This window comes from Xenopus laevis, chromosome 9_10S (assembly GCF_017654675.1).
Source record: "Xenopus laevis strain J_2021 chromosome 9_10S, Xenopus_laevis_v10.1, whole genome shotgun sequence".
NCBI lineage: Eukaryota > Metazoa > Chordata > Amphibia > Anura > Pipidae > Xenopus > Xenopus laevis.
Genome location: NC_054388.1, coordinates 48,690,951 through 48,697,440, shown reverse-complemented (window position 1 = coordinate 48,697,440; position 6,490 = coordinate 48,690,951).

Here is a 6,490-nt window from a genome sequence, read left to right as displayed (position 1 = left end):
ACCGGTCTGCCTATATTTTTATGGGTTTTCCCTATAAATAACAGTGGCAACCCTAGATACATATTCCCAATGTATTCCATTTATCTCTGAAAAAACTGCTCCTGTAATTGTAGATAGTCAACAAGAATATGAGATCAAGGACATTTTGGACTCTAGAATTTCCAGGGGCTTGCCACCTGATCCAATGGAAAGGTTTTGGACCAGAGGAATGCTCTTGGATTAAACCTTTCCGATATTCGTGCTCCCCGACTTTTACGACAATTCCACAAATAGTTTCCTTTTAAGCCTTGTCTTGGTGGTTAAGTGGCCCCACATTGGGATGGGGGTTCTGTGAAGAGTGCTTGATGGCGTGTGTCAAAGATAGCGGTGCACATGGACTAAGTGTGCTGCATTGCTGTGATGTCAGTGTGACAGTGTACAGCACATCCAGTTTTGGCTCCAAATTCAAATACAAAAATATGACAGAGCCCCAGAGCTACTCCTGTACGTTCCTTGGTGTGATTCCTTTACTGTTTCCATCATCATCTACTATCTCCATCTTATCCTACTGTTTCCACCTCATCCTTCTGTTTTCATGTTTCCCTACTGTCTCCATCTTGTCCTATTGTCTCCATTTCACCCCACTGTCTCCATCATGCCCTACTGTCTCCATTTCACCCCACTGTCTCCATCATGCCATACTGTCTCCATTTCACCGTAATGTTTCCATCTCATCTTACTGTCTGTCTAGCCCTAATCTCTCCATCATGCACTACTGTGTCTACCTTGCCCTTGAACATCCATTTTATCCTACTGCCTCCATCTTGCCATCCTATTCCAATCTCATCCTAATTTCTACATCTTTCCCTCCTGTCTCAAACTTTCCCTCCTGTGTCTATGGTGTCTTGGGGGCAGATTCACTAAAGGGCGAAGTGACTAATGCTGGCGCAAATTCGCCAGTGTGACGTCATTTCGTAACTTCGCCAATTCACTAACGGGCGCTGGTGTAAATTCGCTAGTGAAGTGGACCTACTCTAGCGCTACTTTGCACCCTTAAGCCAGGCGAAGTTGCGCTATGGCGAATGGGACGTAACTACGCTAATTCACTAACTTGCGCATTTTACTGAACGTTACCTCTTGCACCAGACTCGCCTTCGCCACCTCAGTCCCAAAAAACGCTGGCGTTTTTTCCTTTTTTAAGGGTGATAGGCTGAAAAAGATTGTACATTTTTTTGGGGGTACCCTCCTTCCCCCCTACATTTCCTAACATATGGCACCTAAACTATACAGTGGGCACATGTATAGGGCAAAATAACAACTCTATTTTATTTTATGAAGGTTTCCCAGGCTTGTGTAGTGTAATGTATTTGCTGCTACATATACGTCCATTCAACTTTAACTTGGCGCCGTATGCAAATTAGGCATCGCTAGCGTAACTTCGATTTGCTTGACGAATTAACACTTGCGGAAATTCGCTATCGTTCACCTCCCTGAGCGCAACTTCGGATTTTAGTGAATTAGCGGCGCCCTGGCGAAAATTTGCCTGGTGAAGGCGTCGCTAGCGCATTTTCGCTGCTTAGTGAATTTGCCCCTTGATGTCTTCATCTTGTTCAACTGTTTTTATCTTGACATCTTACATTGCTCACTCTAATTCTTTTGCAGCTATGAGCGCAAAAAAATTATTTTGCGGGCACATTTTAAACTTGCGTGTGCATTTTTATAAACTGTGTGCTCATATCAGAATAAATGTAACATTTTGTCTTTTCACACAAAATTTGTGTGGGCGCACAAGCACACGGATTAGAGGGAACATTGCCCTTCTGTCTCCATCTCGTCCTACTGTCTTCATTTCATCCTACTGTCTCCATCTTTCCTTAATGTCTCAATCTTACCCTACTCTCTCCATCTCATCTCCATTTCATCCTACTCTACCCATTTTGCCCCACCCTCTCCTTCTGGATCTACTTACATAGTTACATAGTTAAATCGGGTTGAAAAAAGACAAATTCCATCAAGAACAATCCCTCCAAATGAAAACCCAGCATCCATACACACACCCCTCCCTACTTTCACATAAATTCTATACACCCATATCTATATTAACTATAGAGTTTAGTATCACAATAGCCTTTGATATTATGTCTGTCCAAGAAATAACTCCAAGCCATTCTTAAAGGCATTAACTGAATCACAACATCACCCGGCAGTGCATTCCACAACCTCACTGTCCTGACTGTAAAGAACCCCCAACGTTGCTTTAAATGAAACTTATTTTCCTTCTCTTCTGAAGGGGTGGCCTCTGGTACGGTGATCCTCTTTATGTCTCCATCTTGTCCTACTCTCTCCATCTTGCTCTGTTGTCGTCATCTTGCCTTCCTTTCCTCAATGTAGCGTAATTTTTACATCTTGCTCTAGTGTTTCCATCTTTCTCTAGTGTCTTCATCTTAGCAGTCTTTTTTTTATCTCTCCCTACTGTCTGCATCTTTTCCTATTTTTGCCATCTTTGTCATGCAAGGCAAACTCTTGGGGAGTATCTGAAAAATTAAAATAATATAAATAAAGCCAGGGTCAACACCAGGAATATGGGGGACATGGTTTAAAGCACTTAGGACAAGTTATGCTTGACCTATAAGAGGCAAAGAGTAAATTCAGAGCAGGGGGATATATAGGCACTGAGCACTTGTGGCCAGATTAACAGAAGGTGAAACAAGTCACATCTACTTGGAAATTCCTCGCGAGGCAACTTCGGGCGACTTCGGAAAACGAATTGCCGCATGTGTTCAGCGCTGCCAATTTTTCATTTTAGCCAGCGCAAGAGTGAGGGAAGGTGTTTGGGGAGATAGGTCGCCTCAAAGAAAAGGCAATTAGTTGCCAGGCGACTAAATCTCCGCGAAACGCCCAGTGTGACCTTACCCTAATCGATGGGGGGCAATAGGTACATACCTTTTCTGTCATCTACCTATAGTCCGTGCCCTTCTCCCCCACCTCTCCGACTGGCTACTGTTAAACAGCTTTCCCCCAGCCCTCCCTGTCCCCAGTTGTCAGTGAGTGTGCGCATTCTCACGTTCATGCATGTACGCGCTTGTGCGTTTGGGGGATGGAAAGGTCCCTGGCCAGTTTGGCCCAGCTATACATGTTGGCGCTAAATAAATACAGGATAATAATGGGAACTTCTTGCAAAACAACAGTTAAAACTGGCATGAGATTCTAAGATTGTGACACCACTGTTGGTCTATTGACATAACAGACACAGTAAGGAAAAATCTCACATGCCCTGCCATATGGATTGCATAACAAGAAAAGCAATGCAGACAGAGAAATCAATTCTGAAACAATTTGCCCTTATTTACAATGGTGAGAGGGCAGTTTGGCAAGTTTTATTATTAACATTTCTAACAATTGACTCCTCTGTAGTGCTGGATAAACATTTGCGTTGGCTGCAGAGAGAGCGGCACAGCACCATGACTGACACAACATGTGGGAATTGCTCTCATTCAGGGGAACCCTCAGGGGAATACAGTGGGTACTCAATCAGGAGCTCCATAGCAAAGGGAAGACCCAAAAGATGCAAAGGTGGGATTCGTGGGTTGGGAATGAAGGGCCATAAAGGGAGGGAGTGGGGTTTGGGCAAGTCATGGGAGTGGTTTTGTCATAATAGGACATGTCATATTTTTTTTTGTTGTCAGGGCCCTCCACCCTGGACATCTAAGTGATAATTGGGACCCACTGTGAGGGTCAGCCCTGCTAACTTAGTAGTATGGGGCCCTGTCATTAGAGAAATTGGCCCTGGCCTCATCTAGTGAGTTGGTGCTGCACCTTAAAAATAAAAACAACATGGTACATTTGTCACTTTTAAAGGGCAAAGTAAGCTCAATACAATTGTGGATTTCAGTTTATTTGTAAATGTCCTTTACAGTAGGCTACAGTCTGCTCCATTGTTAAAAGATTCAGAACCAGAGAACAGAAAGGTACAAACATACACCGCTTTTAATAACAAGTACATTTACACCTACCTTTCCTTATGCAAAAAGAATTGGGGGGCGATAGAGTTCCCCATTGAGAGTAATCTTGCAAGTTAAAGTACAAAGACTCCAGGTCTGTTATGTGGATGGTGATGAAGCTAAGTGTGTAGTGGCACTTTAAGAGCCTTGCGTTGTGCTGTTACAGGAATGTTAAATAGAATTCTTGTTGCTGAGGGCAATATTCCAGTATAACGCACTCACAGTTATCCCCGTGCATTCCAACTCGTAAACCTTTATGGCTGACAAATTTTTTGACTTGCATTGACAGACCGAGATACAGTATCTGGATCTGTACGGCACCCTGAGCTCAAAATAGAAGTATCACAAAAATGCACCTTAAAAGACCTATTGTTATTATGTAACAGTGTCATCTCCATTCTCTTATATCCACTTATATATCATATTCCTATAACCCTGCCTCAGGTATCCACTTCCTTCCTGCTCCTGCCTGACACAGCTCTAATTCATTGAAACGGCTGAATAATCCACTGTGCAAGAAATGCCTTGGTATGCTTTACTTCTACATGTATATACTGTACAAAATCCATATTAAAGGTGATTTGTTTGTGTAGTTGAGAAGAGGCTATCACAGTGGTGTAACTACCGGGCGAGTAGAGGTGCAATTGCACCCAGGCCTGCTTCCCCTTGGGGCCCATCGGATGTAAAGACAATGAGATTATGGGATTTCCTACCAGAAAAGGAGGAAATAAGTGATTAATTGGTGGGGAAAGAAAAGAGTTACAGCCCCGTGTTACATTTCTGAAGGGCTGAACTTGTTATAGTAATTGTATGTAACTACAACTAGACCAAGTTGTTAGCGGCCACTGGTCAGCCAACCAGGGTATGCATGTTTAAGTAAGGTCCTCTGAAGTTTTTTTGTGTCAAGGTTCCTGGGAGTTGGAAGAATGAGTGGAGCTGGGGGAGATATGCAAAGTGTTTGTATTTTTGGTAGCCCTCCACATGTGGTGCAGGAGCGCTTGTACATCCCTCCACCCCAGCTTGCCAACACATAATTACTTTTGTAGTCGTTAAGCAGGGAGCTGGAGACAAGAGATATACAACAGACCCTCCCAACTGTCCAAGCCCCCCCCTTCCCCCAGTTACCCCCCCCTCACACCCTCTCACTCATACGCCCTCTCTGCCACTTCTACACTCTGTCACCTATATAACTTAAAACCCCTCTATGTCAACTATACACTCTCTCTGTCACTGATACACTCTCTCTGTCACTTATATACTCTCTCTGTCAACTATATAATCCCTCTGTCACTAATACACCCTCTCTGTCACCTAAGCATCCTCGCCAGTGTCGGACTGGCCCACCAGGATACCAGGAAAACTCCCGGTGGGCCTAGGTATCAGTGGGCCTTCATGCTGCTAAACTTTTGGCCTATTTCATAGCCATTCCCTATTCTATGAGAACAAAGAGGCTAAATATATGGAATAATAGATTATAGTAAGTAAATAAAACAAACTAAGAGAATAGAGGTTGATTGAGGAGATGAAGAATATTAGTACTGAGAGTGGGCCCCTGGTATAAGGTTTTATGGTGGGCCCCTAGTGTCCGACACTGATGCTCGCTGTCATTTATATACTCTCTCTGTCACCTATCTACACTCTCTATCACTTAAAACCCTCTCTGTCACCTATACACTCTTTCTGACACTTATTAAACACCCTCTCTGTCACTTATACACTCTCTGTCACCTGTACACTTTCTCTGTCACTTATATACTCTCTGTCACCTATATACTCTCTGTCAATTAAACAACCTCTCTGTCATTTATACACTATCTCTGTCACCTATTCACTTTGCCATTCTGTATCCTCCTGCTGTAAACAACCCACACCTGTTGTGAGTCGCAGACTGAACATAGGGGCAGTCTGTTGTACCAAGGGAACTATTAGATTGAGGGAGCAAGTAGCACTTGGTGGTTTCAAAATTCAGCAATTTGGCATGTACAAGTGTCATGAAGCAGAATTGAGTTGGAAGCAGCAGGAATTAAGGTTGAAGGATGATGCTTATAGAGTGGATTTGACTAGACATGTTACTGAGGTAGGAAGTGCAATGTGCCCAAAAGCACCCCCCACTCCACAACTGAGGGTAATAGTTCAACAACAGCTGTACACAGTGGGAGCATGATGGGAAGTGCAGTCTAACAACAACCCGAGGCTGCAGTTGAACCGCCAATGAATTAAGGAGAATAAATCATTTTTCTTGACATAGTAGATTCATGAGTCACGTTCCAAGGTGTTATGTAAGTTTTACAAGATCAGCGTGGTGTCGCCCAGGGCCAGTAATTGCACCACGGTGTATACCATCCAGTGTCGGACTGGCCCAACGGAATACCAGGAAAAGTCCCGGTGGGCCCAGGTGTCAGTGGGCCTTTATGCTGCTAAAAATTTGGCCTATTTCATGGTCATTCGCTATTTGTATGAGAACAAAGTGGCTAAATAGATGGAATAATAGATTATAGTACATAAAGAAA